The 16,848-nt window shown below is 41.2% G+C and overlaps 1 protein-coding gene across 1 annotated transcript in view; it reads right to left on the reverse strand.

Annotated features, from left to right (window-relative positions):
• The window catches only part of ZBED1 (zinc finger BED-type containing 1), a 325,489-nt gene that overhangs the window by 243,288 nt on the left and 65,353 nt on the right, over positions 1-16,848 (reverse strand). The window lies entirely within an intron of this gene.

Genomic DNA, 16,848 nt, shown 5'->3' on the forward strand with positions numbered 1-16,848 from the left:
CTCCTGCCCTGCAGCGCCTGGGCCCGTAGCACTGAAGTGGTAGTGGTGATCCAGTGCAACCGCAGTGCTGGCCCCCGGCTTCCCCCACACACCCTCTGCCTCTTCCTTTTTGCCTCTACTTGTGAGCTTACGCCTCGCCACCAGCTCTGATATAACGCTGGAGTTGCTTCTCTGCCGACAAGACTGTCAAGGACGTCCAGGGTCATCAGACTATCTGAAAGGGTTTTAGCACCTGTGCTTTAAAAAGATAAGAGAGTTCGGGAGGCAAAGTCAGGGAGCCTGGAGACGGGGAGCTTACAGTAATCGAGACAGGAGAAAAAAGAGGATCAGAAGACAGACAAGAAAAATAAGGGCAGAAAAGAAGAGGCTGAACTGTGAACAGAAAGAAGAGGCCACATGGTAGAAGTGGTATAGAGGAGGAAATGGGAGGGATAGTTCAGTGGTTTGAGCATTGGCCTGCTAAACCCAGGGTTGTGAGCCCAGTCCTTGGCCATTTAGGGATATGGGGCAAAAAGATTTTAAAAAAAGAGTGGGGGATGGTGCTTGGTCCTACCCAGGGGATTGGACTCAATGACCTCTCAAGGTCCCTTTCGGCTCTGTGAGATGTGTGTATCAAATTATGGCTACGTCTACACTAGCCCCAAACTTCGAAATGGCCACACAAATGGTCCCGACAAGGCTCCTACTCCACCTACTTCTGCTCATGGGAATAAAGGGACTTCGAAGTAGGCGGGGTCCTTTCAAAAAGGAGCCTCGTTGGGACTATCCGCGCGGTGGCGAGCCGCATCAATTTCAAAGCGCCGCGGCTGCCCGCATGCTAATGAAGCGCTGAATATGCATTTCAGCGCTTCATTAGTAAACTTCGAAATGGCCATTTGCGTGGCCATTTTGAAGTTTGGAGCTAGTGTAGACACGGCCTATAAGTGGCAAGAACTGAACAATCTGGCTTGGTAGCAGCAGTTGGCAATAACCAGTCCACAGGCTAGACGCAGTTCACCAGGGTTAGCCCCTGGTAAGCCATTTCTGTTGTATTCACCTGAGCCTACGCAAGTAAAGGCGCTTGCATCCCAGGCCACACTGGTTCCCATCGCTCCCATTGGTCAGGAATAGCATAAGTCCCCATACTGAGAGGCACAGGTAAATACAGCAGCAGCGACCTGCCAGGAAGTAATCCTGGTGAACTGCCTCCATCTTGTTGCCCACCCCTGCTTTGTAGGGTAGGGGAAGGGGAAGTATCAAAGATGAGTCCCACCTTACAGATCTTAGTTACAGAGAACATAGCAGTGTTGTTAGCAATGACAGAGTAAAGAGAGCAGAGAACATTTGGGAGTAAAGCATGGGTTCGGTTTTTTTCATATTTAATGCAACATCAGTTCTGCTCCCAGTCTCACCTAATGAAATTCCTGTAGATCATGTAAGCCAAAGGGCAACATCAGTAACTCACCAGCAAGAAAACACAGCAGCAGAAATGTAGCACTTTAAAGACTAACAAAATTATTTATTCAGTGGTGAGCTTTCATGGGACAGACCCACTTCAGATCTGTCCCATAAAAGCTCATCACTGAATATTTTGTTTGTCTTGAAAGTGCTACATTCCTCCTGCTTTGTTTTGCTGGAGCACAGACTAACACGGCTACCTCTCTGTTATTATTCACCAGCAAGAGTTCTCAGTAAGTCAAATGGAGCTTATTTTTTATGATTTGATCTAGTGATGCCATTTTTTCTGTTTTGTTTTCTTTTGTTTTTAAATACAGCGTTTTTTACTGTGGAAGTTACTGTAAATATCTACCTTGTAGAATAAATGGCCGGAACCTATTTTCTAAGATGAACCAACACTGAAAAATCTGCTGTGTGATTTAAAAGGGTTTACCAAGTTATCTCACTAGTCTCCAGCTCTGAGACTGGTTTTTGCCCAATAAAATGAGCATTGATCATTTCAGGCAAGATGTGTGTCATCTTGGACACCAGACCCCTCAAGTTATCTTTCTGATTTCAGCACCGCAAGTTGTCAGATAAATATGTTAAATGTATGGTGCCTTCTCATTTGAGTACCATGTAACTTACAGTCACTATCCACAAGTAGCACCCCAGATAGCTAAATTTCATTTCAATCATGTGACCAGAATATCTCAATATTTTGTAGGCGCTAGCTGCAAGTTGTCCTCAATTTTTAATTTTAAACCTTCAGTTTTTTTACGATGGTCACTTGCGAAAAAATGGCAAGGCCAGTATTCTTATGCATCCATGTTTCAGGAGGCAGCTAATCAGAAATGTTATTAATAAATAATACCTTTTATCCACAGAGCTCAAGTTGCTTTAGAAATATAGGTGTCATCTCTAGTTTACATCTCAAATTATAATGACATGATGAATTAATATGGCAGTAATTTCAAAAGAGGCAGACTTTTTACCAGCAAGTTTAACTGAGAAGTCTTTTAATATTTTTTCTTTTTTTTTCCCCTAGAAAATGATCTTGGAGTTATCATGGCTACCTCTTTGAAAATATCTGCTTAAAATGCAGAAGCAGTCAAAAAAGCTAACAAAATGTTAGGGGCGATTAGCAAAGGGATAGATGGTGAGACAGAAAGGCTACATCTACACTAGCACAAATCTTCGAAATGTCCATGCAAATAGCCATTTCAAAGATTACTAATGAGGTGCTGAAATGCATATTCAGTGCCTCATTAGCATGCCGCAGGCCACAGCTCTTCAAAATTGCCACATTTTGCTGCTGCATGGCCCATTCAGATGGGGGTCCTTTTCGAAAGGACCCCACCAACTTCGAAATCCCCTTATTCCTATCTACTGAAAGTTCCCAGGGTCCTTTCGAAAAGGACCCCTGTCTGGACGAGCCACACAGCAGCGAAATGCAGCAATTTTGAAGAGCCGCGGCTGGCGGCATGCTAATGAGGTGCTGAATATGCATTTCAGTGCCTTATTAATAATCTTCAAAATGGCCATTTGCGTAGCCATTTCGAAGTTTTGTTCCAGTGTAGACATGGCCAAAATATCATAATGTCATTAGAGAAATACCTATTAAATCCATGCACCTTAAATTACTACGACTGTGTCTACACTACAAAAATAACTTCGAAGCTGAGCATCTACACACACCCTATTTTGAAGTTAAACTTCAAAGTAGGGCACTACTCCATTCCTTGGAATGGAGTCACGACTTCCAAGTTGGGCTAAGTTAACTTCAAAGTAAGGGAAAATGTGTGTAGACTCTCTGCTGGCTACTTCGAAGTAGTGCCTAACTTCAAAGTTAACCTCTAAGTTATTTCCTAATGTAGATACACCCTACATCTCAAATACAGTATCTTGTAATCAAAAAAAAGTACAGAGAAGTGCAACAAATATTGTTAGATATATGGAACAGCTTCAGTTTCAGCAGAGATTAAGAAGGCTGGGATTGCTCAATTTAAAACAGACAACTGAGTACTTGTACACTTACAGGGCTACATCGGAATGGATGCAGTGCTTAGTGAAGTTGCTACTTACTCCCTTTAGCATGAGCACTTCATCTACACTAGCAAGGTCTTCTGGAAAATCAGACCCTTTTTCAAAAGAGCATGCAGAGCATCTGCACACAAAATGCACTCTTCCAACCCAAAATAGAAAGAACGTGGCTCTTCTTCCAGAATCCCTCTTCTGCTCCGGGATCAGGAAGAGCGCCTCCTTTTGAAAGCTTCTTTCGAAAGAAGGCATATGTAGACGCTCTGTGGGCCCTTTATTTGAAAGAGCAGTCCTCATGGTGCCTTATTTTTCAATCCCCAGCCCGTTCTTTTGAAAGAGCATGGGCTGTGTGGATGCTCTCTATCAAGAGAGCAGATCTATCTTTCAATACACTTTTTTGTGTGTGGACATGATCTTTTGAAAGAAGATCTTCTGGAATACCATCTTCTGAGAGATCACTGTAGCGTAGACGTGGCCCCTGAGATTCAGTAGCTTTGACAGTGGAAGAAGCCTGTCTGTCAGCCTATGATTGTCTATACAAGGGGCGCATCTACTCTACAGTGATCTTTCAAAAGATAGTAATAGAAGGGTAGCCAAGTTAGTCGCTACTCCCACAAAAAAAAAAGTAGCAGAAATGTAGCACTTTAAAGAGTAACAAAATGATTTATTCAGTGATGAGCTTTCCTGGGACAGACCCACTTCATCAGATCAATTTCATTTCCAGTACAGACTGACGTTTATAAGTACAGAGGACCCACAAAAAATTGCAATAAAAACTGGCAAATCAAATAGGATTGAAGGAAGGGGGTGAGGGGTGGGGGGATGTTAATTGTCCTGTCTGAGATAATTATGAGCATCAAAGGAAGGGAAGCAGTCCTTGTAATGCGTGAGGTAATTGATGTCTCTGTTCATACCACGTGGTATGACATCAATTACCTCACACATTACAAGGACTGCTTCCCTTCCTCTGATGCTCGTAATTATCTCAGACAGGACAATTAACATCCCTCCACCCCTCACCCCCTTCCTTCAATCCTATTTGATTTGTGAGTTTTTATTACAATTTTTTTTGTTGGTCCTCTGCACTTATAAATGTCAGTCTGTACTGGAAATGAAATTGATCTGATGAAATGGGTCTGTCCCACGAAAGCTTATCACCAAAGAAATCATTTTGTTAGTCTTTACAGTGCTACATTTCTGGGGCTTTGTTTTCTTTCAAATGATGATCTGGAAGACCTTCTTTAGAAAGAGCACATCAACTCACAAAAAGGTGGATTGATAGATTGTTCTGCTCTTTTGATAGAGAGCCCCCACTCTTTCGGAAGAACAGGCCAGGGATTGAAAAATCCGGTGCCATGAGGACTGCTCTTTCAAAAAAAAGCACTCATAGAGCATCTACACATGCTTTTTTTCAAAGGAAGCTTTCAAAGGAGGTGCTCTTCCTGATCTGGGAGTGGAAGGGGACTTCCAGAAGAAGAGATGCATTCTTTTGATTTCTGATCGAAATAGTGCATTTTGCATGGGCACGCTCTGCGTGTTCTTTCGAAAAGGGCCTGATTTTCCAAATGAATTTGCTAGTGTAGACGTGGCCCAGCAATTATGTCAACATAACTGCATTGCTAAGGTGCAACAAACACAGTTACATCAACATAAGCTGGTAGTGTGGACTGGGCCTAAAGAGGGAAATGATGGAGGTCTATAAAATGAAGGGCATGGGGAAAATTAATAAGGAAGTATTGTCCACATAATACAAGAAAAAGATCATCTAATTAAATTCATAGACAGCAGGTTTGAAATAAACATAAGGAAGTACTTCACATAGCACACAGGATGTGAAGCTCTGCCATAGTATATTGTAAAGATGAAAAGTATAAATGGGTTAAAAATAATTAGATCATTTCATGGCGATTAGGGCCATCAGAGGGCCTGAAGCTGGGACTGAACGATAGGGTAGGGGCTACTTAATGGCAGTGTCTGCACTACCTCTCCTTTTCTGAAGGGGTATTTAAATGACATGGATCGAAACAGGTTAATGAGTCGCTGATACAAATACTGAGTGCCTCCTTAGCATAATGGCAGTCAGTCGTGCTTCAAAAGTGCTACTTTCAAAATACAAAGTGGCCATGTAGATGCAGGTGCTTCAAAATAAATGCCAGACTTCAACATTCCCTTATTCCCAATTCGTTTTGGGAATAAGGGGATTTCGAAGTCTGGGTTTTATTTCAAAGCACCCGTGTTTACACAGCCAGCTTGCTTTTCGAAAGCAGCACTTTCAAAGTGTGACTGGCTGCCATTATGCTAATGAGATACTGAATATTCATATCAGCACCTCATCAACCACTTCCGATCCATGTGATTTAAATACCCCTTCTGAAAGGGAGGTGTAGTGAAGACACGGCCAGTATGTAGTGGATAACAGATCAGTATGGTTTACAGCTGGCAAATTGGCTAAAATAATACTTTAAAACATAATAATGAAGCACCAGGTGATCATGATATGAAAGACATTAACAATTTGAGCTGAGCAAGTAACTGATTTCTTTTTTGCTGGTGGCTAAAACAAAGTCTGCAAAAAAATTGGTTTCAAGTTGACCCAAAACAGAATTGTTACGTTTTTCTGCTAATATGAAAAAATGAAAAAGTTTGCTAATTGAATTTATTTATTCATTTTGTTTAATTTAGTTTTCATGTGTCTTTTATCTTTTTTGTTTGTTTCTTTGATCATTCTCACTGAATTTCTAAATGAAATGTCATTTTAAAACAAAAGGTCAAAATTTTGTTTATAAAACATTAAAACACATGAGATTATTTTGAAAAAAAATCCATTCAAAGCTATTTGCGTAATTCACAAATAGTTAAGGCCAACTGGAAACTGCATTTTTCAGTGAGTCGACTATTTGAAATTGCAGCAAAATCACACCTTATTAATCTATTAGAATTCTATGAATGTGTCAGTAAAGCAATGGATGAAGAGAGTGGGTTGACATTATGTATACTTCTCTATGGCTTTTGATAAGGTCCCACCTAAGTCAATATTGAAGAAGCTCGGTAGTCATGTGTGACAAACAAAATATTTAAGTGTCTATAGCCTGCAATAAAAGATTTGTGCCTGAATCATATTTTTAGATTATGTTGTATTCAGAATTATTAGTTACATTAATAAAACAATACTTTCTTTTTTTAGGAAAATTACTGCCTTTGTCAGTCATTTTACTGGAAAGTTATATCTGTGTCCTTAGCTACCCTGTAGATCCATATTGCAGGAAATACTGATGAAGAGGGCCAACAGCCTGTTTTTTAGGGATAACAGGATGGTAGATTATACCACAATGGCCTTTTGGAAGGTTTTCATACTTTCCTCTGAAGCATATGGTTCTTGCCATTTGAGAGACATTGTACTAGAATAGGTAGAGCTTGCATTTGATCCAGGCTAGCAGTTCTTATGTTCCATGCTTTGATCTACAGTACCACACACATCTTTAAATACATTTTTTACAACTTGTCAAAGTTTTCTCTCAATATACAGCTTGGTTTAGCCCTTAGTTTAAAACTGAAACAATAAATCAGCTTGACCAATTCTTAGCCATTGTTTGGGGCAGCACCTTGTACTTGTAAGCACTACTGCTTGTAATCAGAGATTCAAGTATTTCAAAGTCATATATATTTAATGTGGATAGTTTGGTATTTTTTATGCCACAGTAGGCTGTTAAGGAGGAAAGTCATGTCCACCTGCATGTTAAATTCAGGAAGTCAGAAGAATTAAAATCTGTACTCATTAGACCCTAACAAAGCAAATCAGCAGTCACGTAGCACTTTAAAGACTAACAGTAATTTAGTCGATGATGAGCTTTCATGGGACAGATCTACTTCTTCAGATCTATAGATTGTATAGAAGTGGGTCTGTCCCAAGAAAACTCATCACCTAATAAATAATTTTGTTAGTCTTTAAAGTGCTACATGACTGCTGATTTGTTTTGTTAGAATACAGACTAACACGGCTACCTCTATGTTACTATTCATTAGAATTTGGTAAACTTTTTTTTTTCACTCTGGAAATAACACCATGGTAATAGATTGGGTGGTTGAGGTAGTATCTTTACCATCTTCTGTTGATGGAAGACAAGCTTTTGGCTTACACAGAGGTCTTCTTGGTCTGGGAAAGGTATTCAGGAGTGTCATGGCTAAATAAAAGATGAAATAAGTTGTTTAGCATAGTAACAGGTAGCTGTTACTCTCTACTCCAACAAAACAAAGCAGCCGAAATGTAGCTCTGTAAAGACTAACAAAATGATTTATTCAGTGATGAGCTTTCATGGGACAGGCCCACTTCTTCAGATCAATTGATCTGAAATGAAATTGATCTGAAGAAGTGGGTTTGTCCCATGAAAGTTCATCACTGAATAAATCATTTTGTTAGTCTTTAAAGTGCTACATTTCTGCTGCTTTGTTTTGTTTAGCATAAATATTTAACATAGTTGAAGGGACCCTTCAAGGGGAAGTGGGCCATTAACACCACTGCAGGGCTTTGAGAAAAAGTCAGGGAATGGGTGACAGATTGTAGTAATAAGACATTAATCCGGCATCTTTATTAAGACTATTAATTTTTAGTATCTAGCAAAGCCATGAATTTAAGCTCCCAAGGTCATTTTTTTAACGTATTGCACAAGTTTCCTTTGAGGATGAGACTGAAAAGTTAGGTAAGGAGTAACCATTTTGTGGAAAGTATTCACCTGCAAGTAGCAGGGGTTTTTTGTCTTTTATCATTATTCTGTGATTATTCATTTGAGGGCATAGTGATTGTCTGGTTTTACTCACATTGTTATTGGAGTGTTTAGTGAACTTAAAAGATGGACACCACCTGCTGTGACAGGCATGTGTGGAACTTTTGGACCTAGAGAGGTATGTTGAGCACGGATTGTTGATTGTTATATCAGTGGCCATGAGTTTTCAGATTTTGCATCCGTTGCTCTGGCAGAACCTGATGCTGCTTTGATCTAGCGTTCTCTGGTATGTGGTCTGCTTATGATGATGAACTTGGGTTGTTTGAAAGTCAAGAAGAGGGAATTTAGGAAAGATCTCTTTCAGGAGGGGTCCCCGTGGATTGTAATTGTTTAACGATACCCAATATGGATTCCAACTCAGGCTTGTAGGAGACAGCTTGAGCGCTTGTCTTTTTCACTGACAGAAGTTGGTCCAATAATAGATATTGTGAATAAGATACATTGCCACCTTGTCTCTCTGCATCCTGGATCTAGCACAGCCACAATAATACCGCAAAATACAGTTAGAGAACATACAATAAAAAGAGAAGATCTGCGTTTTTAGAGAGGAACACAGAGTATGACACAAATCCTATTGAACTGTTCCATAACAAGCCTCAAATATAGGAAATGAATGAGCAGCATAAAATGAATTCAGCAGATATTCTGACCTTAGTCTCTATATACTGTAGAGTTTAAAAATTTTATTTAATCTGGACAGCACAACACTTGGCCAATGTGTAAATTTGTTTTTCATTAAAATTAGTTGTGTTGGAATTATGCTTACCCTCTAGGTCTGACATAAATCTGCTTTGAAGTATACTCAGGGGATGGAGAAAGCATCTTCTGTTTTGGACTTGTGCAATAGTGTTCTGCAGACTGCATCAATAAAGAGGCTTATCTGGAAACAACCCCTTTTTTTTCAAAATAGCAAACAGTGAATCATTATAGGATTGCTCATTTGTAAATCTCTAGGCAAAATGGCCTAGTTTTTAAAAAATGCAATTTTACTTGGTTATTGATTAATGTGGACTCAAACCTTTCTCACTGTGAAAAGTACTTATTATAAAACAGACTGGACTTCTAATATTGAAAGCTTTTTATTCATATGCAATGCCCGTGCTTACTTTTTATTATATTTTAATGACATGTCAATTCTTAAAAAGTATTCAGCAATGCTCAGAATCATGTTTAGTGTGTAATTAATTCTGCTGTCATCTATTCAGCTGCTTGAGGATTAGCATCATCAAATTAAACAGTCACTGTGACTGTTTGATATTGATGTACAAAGCTCTGAAACCAAGGAAATGGTATAGTGTATATATATATATATAAGTATATATGGTATAGTGTGTGTGTGTGTATATATATATATACACACACATAAGTATATATTTAACTTACATTTTCTGTCTAGACCCCTTGAGCCTGGGTATGGCCACGTCAGTTGCTATATACAGTACTTCCTATTAATTGCTGAAAGAACAGATCAGTGTCTCACACACACACACACATACACACACACACACACACTACAAATTGTATGAGCTTGTATTTTGAGATGCAAAACAAACCATTTTTCACTCTACAATATCTATAAGCAGTGGGATACAATCATGACATTGGATGGGAGTTAAACTTTTGTCTTTAATTTCTTTTGTAATTTAACAAACATAAGCAGTATTCCAGATGGAATATGTAATAGCCAGTTTCATCCCCACACCTTTAAAAAAAATAAAGACAAAAATCACATACTTAGCGATTCAAAAGTCTTTAAAGATCTGAGGGAATCGTGTCCTAGCAATAGTCCTGGTTTATGGCCACTTTTCTCCAGGATTTGCAGCCCTTCTGAATCTATCCAGTGAGCTAAATATTCTTCAATTATTTGTACTGCAAATATTTGAAAGGTCAAACTACATACTCTTAACACTTCTTGTTTCCTCACAGTCAAGTGCCAGAGGGAAGATATTCATGGCCTGAGTCTTACTGAAGCTTATTTGCTGTTGTTTTCAAGGCTCTTTGGTGCTGTGATTATGGTTTTTCCTTATACTGACAGAAGTAGCATGACAAATGAAAAGACCAGTGTTCAGAGAGACATACTTCTCCCTGAGGCCAGGAAACAAGCCACAGATTCTCAGATTTCTTTCCTTACCACTATCATTTCAAGTGATATGGTGGCTTCTTCTCTTCTTTTGGTTGGCCAAAGGTTTTAAACTTAATTGTCTTAATCCAGGCATTTTTATTCTATACATTCATCCTTCATTTTTATGGTTTTGCACACTTGTTTTGCATTTTGTATATTCATGGATATAGAAGCTCACACAATCAAATCATTAGCTATGTAATTCAAAACATAATCATTCATTAAAGTAATGGGAACTCAAGAGAATTCAAAATGCCATGTATAGATAATCTTCTTCAGGAACTGGCAGCCAGGTACAATCAGGTAAATGGGGAATCAATTGCTTGTATGCGGATTAGAAACAGGGCTCAGGAGAGACTGAAAGATGTGATTGTCAGGAACGGAGAAAAAGCTCACTATCCTGGGTCAAAGAGAAACAACAAGAAAGAGTCAATCTCAAACATTAAAAAAGGCTTGCAAACATTTTGGAACTTGTTTGAAATGAGCCACCATATTCTAGAAGGCCTGTCCATCTCTACATCCACATAACTTGCACCAACTACTATGAGGTACTATCACATAAAAGTTAACTAGTATCTGGGATAAATCTGGAACCAAGGATGAAGGCACTAAAATACATAAGGTACATAGTGAATGTGTTGGAAAGATGCTAGAAGGGACAATAAAGCAACAATGAAAGATTGCCTGGTCCTGATTCTTACTTCCTCCATCCTTGTATTTAGTGCAGGAATAGAAAGACGATCAAAGGTGTGTTCAAGCTTGGTTTCTTTGGACAATCAAGGACCTACCTACCCTTTATTAATTATTATTATTATTATTATTATTATTATTATTAAAGAAGCCTCAGAACTCCTCTTAACTTAAGGTCTGCTCAGGGCCTCTGGAAGGCAGAGTAGCCATAGTGATGTGCTTTGGCCTTGCCCCTCAACACACTGTATGCCAGGTAAGGAAGCAGCACAGATGTTCTGCCATTATACGGGCTCCTCAGTGGCTAGGGAGATCCTCTGCAGAGGGAGAAGTCTAACAGGGTGGCTTCAGCCCTTTTTAAGCCTCTTTGTACTATCGGAGCTGAACAGGAGGGGGCTTAATAACATTGAATATCAGTTCCCCCAACGTGCTAATCTGAATTAACAATATCCAAGTCACCCACCCAGCAATCTTCACTACCCAACCCCTCCATCTCCAGTATCTGTCACAAGCCTGTTTTCTTCCATCTTCACATCTTCCTTGCCTCTCTGTACTTATACTGTGCTTTGGTGTGTTCTTGCTTCCTCATGGTTGTTCAGCTCATCTCTTTGCTTATCACTATGGCTCATATCTCCTATGCAGCAGCAGTTCAGAGCCAGTGTTTGTGTCCTTCCGTGATGTGCCCTGCCTTCTGTTGAAGCGCCCCACAGTGCCTCCACAGAGGAATACTGCAACATTGTGGAACATTTGAAACCATCTTACAGCATTCCAAGCGGCCAGAGCAGTTTGGGCACTGGTCTGATGGAAACATAGGTCATAAGCTCCACATTGCTACTCTTTCTGTTCTGCAGGTGGAGAAAGAGTAAGGGTGCAAAATAAGGAGGGAGGGGAGCATAAGTGGTGAGGTGTATGGGCCCGTAGTGCCAAGGCACCAGGAATATTCCTGGCCTGGGGCCAGGCTCCACCAAAACTCACTGCCTTCGTGTGCTCCCTGCCACCTGCATCTCCTGGTCCCCCCTGCCACCCCGACACCCTGGGTAGCAGCAGGGCTCCCTGGGGCATTTTAAATCACTCAAGGGTGGCAGGCAGAGTCAGGGGGTGTGTGGTGAGAGCATGCAGGGCAGCAGGGAGTCAGGGGAGTGTGTGGAGGGAAGAGAACACAGGCACCGCAGTACCCAGAGACCCCCTGCATGATCCATTGCCCAAGCGGAGTGCCCCCAGATAAGCATGCAACCACCCATTCACTCCCCCCAACATTTCCTCCAGAGCCTGCACCCTCTCTCCATACCTGCATCCACATTCCATCCCAGACCACCCTGCACTCAAGCCCTCCCAAAGCCTCACCCATCCTGCACCCAAATTCCTGCTCAGAGCTTGCATCCCCCCTGCAGGCCCAATCTTCTGCTCCAGCCCAGAGCCTGCACCTAGCACCCAACTCCCTCCCAGACCTCCCCCACCTCCCCCATGCAAACACTTTCAGAGCCTTAGGCAGGTGCATGGGGGGAAGAGTTTGAGTAGGGAACGGACAAGGGCTCTGGGCATTCTGGGCACCACCAAAATTTCTGCACACCTGCTGCCTCTGATGAGGAAATAGTTCCCTCACCCTAGACATATAGAAAAATGCTGGGACACCAGCCCTAATTACTGTAGCTTTACTCCACCACTGATGAAAAGCATTGTATTCATTCTTCTCAGTTTAGGTCTGCTGGTCAATTCAAGCACGGCACTCTGCTCTTTCATCTCCTTAAAATTGTATTATGAGCCAGAATCTTAAGAACCAGAAGATGCAGCTGGTTTAGAGCAGCTTCGTTTCAAAAAGCAGCTGTGATCCTAGGTACTGACTGTTCTAAAGCGCCAGCATCCACGAACACAAATGTTTAGATCTCAAAAACATAAATGTGGCTGAATCCTTTGAAATCTAGTACCAAATCCATAAACCAAATATATACTGTACTACACTACCCTTATAATTTAATAAGGTATAAGGACAGATCAACTTGTGCTCCCCCAATGCATGGCTTTTTTGTTCTACTTTTCACTTCCTTCGTTCAAGTATAGGTTGGTTCAGGGGTCTGCAACTGAAATAGTGAGAAGAGCCATTTTTTCAGATTCAGTTACAAAATCAGTACTTCAAGAGCCACAGTGCAGGTGAATATGAGACAGTCCTTAATAAATAACATCAAACTGTACTTTTTGTCACCCCTATTTTAAGAACAGTGCACACAAAATGGTTTGTATCAGTTAGCAAGTTGTTACCCCCGTCTCCAGGCTTTACCTTCCTCAACCCCCAAACCCACCTCCTAACCCCAGGTTTAACCCCCTTAAGCCCCAAACCTGCTTCCCCATCCCCAGGGTTTACCTGCCTCAGCAGATGAGCTCCATGCACTGTTGCTGCTCCCCTCTGCCACCTCCTTCTCAGTGTGGCTGCACAGCTCTGTCATGGCAGGCTTGTTTGCCCCTTTCCCCAGCTCTCCTGCAGGCTGACTTCCCCCACGTGGAGCGCATGGGTGGCTCCCTGCCCTGCCGGCTTCCCTCCACTGCAGCTGACTGCTCAGCAGCTCCAGAGGCTGCCATCACATAAACAAATAACTAAATTCCATTTTAACTGCAGGCATTGTTCAAGCAATAGCAGCTGTTGGAGCCACAAGTGGAGTTGTCATCAGTAGTGCTCGGAACTGCAAGTGGCTCCTTAAAGAGCCACATGCTGCTCCAGAGCTGCAGGTTGCTGACCCCGGGGTTAGCTAATGTATCTTGGGGGTGGGGTTTGCTGATCAAGTCTCTAGTAAAAGCGATGGTTATCAGCATTCATGTCATACTGTCAGCACCCAGCCATAGCTGGGGAAGCAAATGATCCAAGCAGCAGACCAAACTTCATGAATACTGGTCACGTGTCTCCTGAGGCATGCTTATGCATATGCTAAGAAGCTCTTAAAGTGATGCAGATAGTTTGCATCTGGCACAAGAACATACATACTCCCTAGCCTTAATTAGATAAATTATATTTAATTCCTAATGTATAATGTTTAGCACCCTGGAAAACAAGGTTGGGATAGATATAGATAGGGGCTGGTAAAAATAATGTTTCACTTATTTATTTTCAGTGTCAAACTTTGCCTAAATTTGAAATACAGGCTAGGAATAAGTTAAAGTATTTAGTATAAAGTAAATCAGACTTTCTTAAGATGTTGTAGCCAGACATGAACCCCCCATTTGGCCTTTTCTTCTTCTTCTTCCCCCCCCACTGGGAAAGACAGAGAGAGAGACAGAGAGCCTTTGATGTCCTGGGAACGCAGGTGTGCTGTCTCACCCAGACTCTCTACCATACACAGAAACCAGACAGTGAATGGGCTAGTTAATGGCCGCCCTTCTGGCTGATATCGGTAATTGACACGCCTGATCACTGCCCCAGGAAGAACGGGGAACCTCCGCCCATCACCTCCAAGGTGCCCAATTGTCCACAATTCACAGGTGCGAATTGAGCCTTGCACCTTCCCTGGGAAACCTGGGGTTCAAACACATTCCTCCCCGACTGGCCACTTGAGACCAAGAAGAAGCCTACGTGACCAAAGGGGTATAAAGGGGTTTGGCAGCCCACCCCCTTTGAGCTCCAATCACCTACACCTGCTGGCCAGGTCCGGTATTGACTCCTGAGACTGGGGACGCCTGGTTCGTATCTACTTCTTCCCGAGGGATTGAGAGAAAGATTCTGGGTCACACTGGATCTAGGAGGCAGGGGTAAGAATTACACCCGTATTACACTTCTTTCCTATAGGAATTGAGGGAAAGACTCTGGTTCCACCAGGTCTAAGAGGCAGGGGTGAAAATCACACCTGCAACGTGCCTTTCTTGTGTACACATTACTTGTATTAGTTTAAGCTAGCTAGTTTGTCTCAAACTTTTCTTAAGTTAAATTGTTTCTATCTTTGTATAAATAAAATAGTAATTGTTAAAGCCTCTAATAAGTGTAATTTTCCTCTTGCTGCTGTACCCGAACTAAATGCAAACCAAAGAACCCAGCCTGCCCTGGCTGCTTAGCGTAGCTGCTGGTGCGGCATCACCCCCTTTGCCCCACCGGTCCCTTAGCTGGCACCTGGGCATCAGCTCACAGATGTGACCCTTGTTAGTCCCTGCAGAGAGCTCACTGGGCACATAGTGCTGTCTTGCCTCATTTCCATCTACTAGAACACTTTAAGAGAAAGAGATAATATAATTAGTATTTTCCTAATATTATCTTTTCCTTGAAAGAATCTGTGAGCTCTCACTTCGTAGCATGTTTATAATCTTTCCAGCCATCCAGGCAATAATATTAGAGGGTGAGGCCAGTCCATGTGGTGATTGACAGAACATGAACAGTATTCCAGACGGAATCTAACAAGTGCTTTATTTAAAAGTACAAAATGGCTTGGATAACATCTGCCATCCGATTAGTAAGAAAGGGTTCTGCACTCATGTTATTTTCCATCCACGCCTTGGGACCTCAGAGCCTCTTCATGCATTGGATCACTATCACTAAACCTATTTTGTCAGTATTTTCTCCTCACACCTTTGAATTTCAGATTTATTTATGTGCCACTTGAGGGAGAGAGAGGTTTTACAATTAATTCTTGGAACATATTAGATGTAAGGCTTGTTCTCAGCCCAGACCTTTCCCCTTTAATTATCTTCTGCTGCTACTTGGAATTTTCAGAACAGTAGGAGCTGTGTAATAACTTGTTTTGATTTATGGTTATAAAGATTTGTTGCTGCTGGGGGAAGGAAACTTGCTGATTGTTTCTGTCTTATTTTTGTTGAATCACTCCACTAGCTGATAATATGCATCCCCAATCAATTTCTTTTTAGAAAACTTTTTTTGAAAAGTAAACATTGGATAAGTACAATGAAACACACTCCAGGAACTGTATCATCAGTGAAAGTGCAATGCACAGTCCTCTTGTATGTTGAGACACACATTTGAGCTTTTGCTGTAGCACACTCAAAGTGTGCCTACTACTGTGTATTTAGAGGCAAATGCATAGTCTTACATTCTTGATCACAGAATATCTCCTCTATATTTTGTACTCTATCCTCTGCTATTGCAACCTATTATCTTGTTTGCCTCTTTATTGCTGTTGTGCACTCAGCTGATGGGTTCAATGATTCTTCCTTAATAGTCTTCAGTTCCTTTTCCCGATCAGTGCACTGTATGATGGTACCACTTAGTACAGATTCCCTTGCGTAGTCTGGTGTTCTCCTAGACTATTTTCTATTCATACACACACTGATGTGCATCTTCCAGAGCAACTCCAGTCTATCCAAATCTTTTTTTTTATATTTTGTTGCTTTGTTCCTTATTGTGAGTGAGTAAACAGAAGGTAAATACCAATGGTGGGGCTGTGGCAGACTATACAAGTCTTTTGCAATGTGCTCTCTTTTCAGGTTTATCATTGTGTATAAATATAAATGATTTCATCTTTATTTAAGCTGGTTATACATCAGTGGAACATTGTCTGCAATGGAGTTAGATTTACAAATGAGAGGAGAATCCTCTGCCTTGTTTTCAATGCTCTCAACTAAGTCTGTAGAAAAGCCATCAATCCAAACTCAGTCCAAATTATTAGTGACCAAAATATCATTGCTGTCTATACCTGATATTTCTTAAGTGGTTTATATGAAGTGAGTCATCTGTGTCCTGTGGCAAAAGCACATGTTCACATTAAATAAACTGTCCTCACAATTTGACACCTCTTCCAAAGGGCCAAGGACTGGATCCACATGGAGACAGCACTTGTGAGCTCATTTAAGATGGTCTTCCAGTCATGTCCA

The sequence above is a fragment of the Carettochelys insculpta genome, chromosome 1, assembly GCF_033958435.1.
Source record: "Carettochelys insculpta isolate YL-2023 chromosome 1, ASM3395843v1, whole genome shotgun sequence".
NCBI classification, from domain to species: domain Eukaryota; kingdom Metazoa; phylum Chordata; order Testudines; family Carettochelyidae; genus Carettochelys; species Carettochelys insculpta.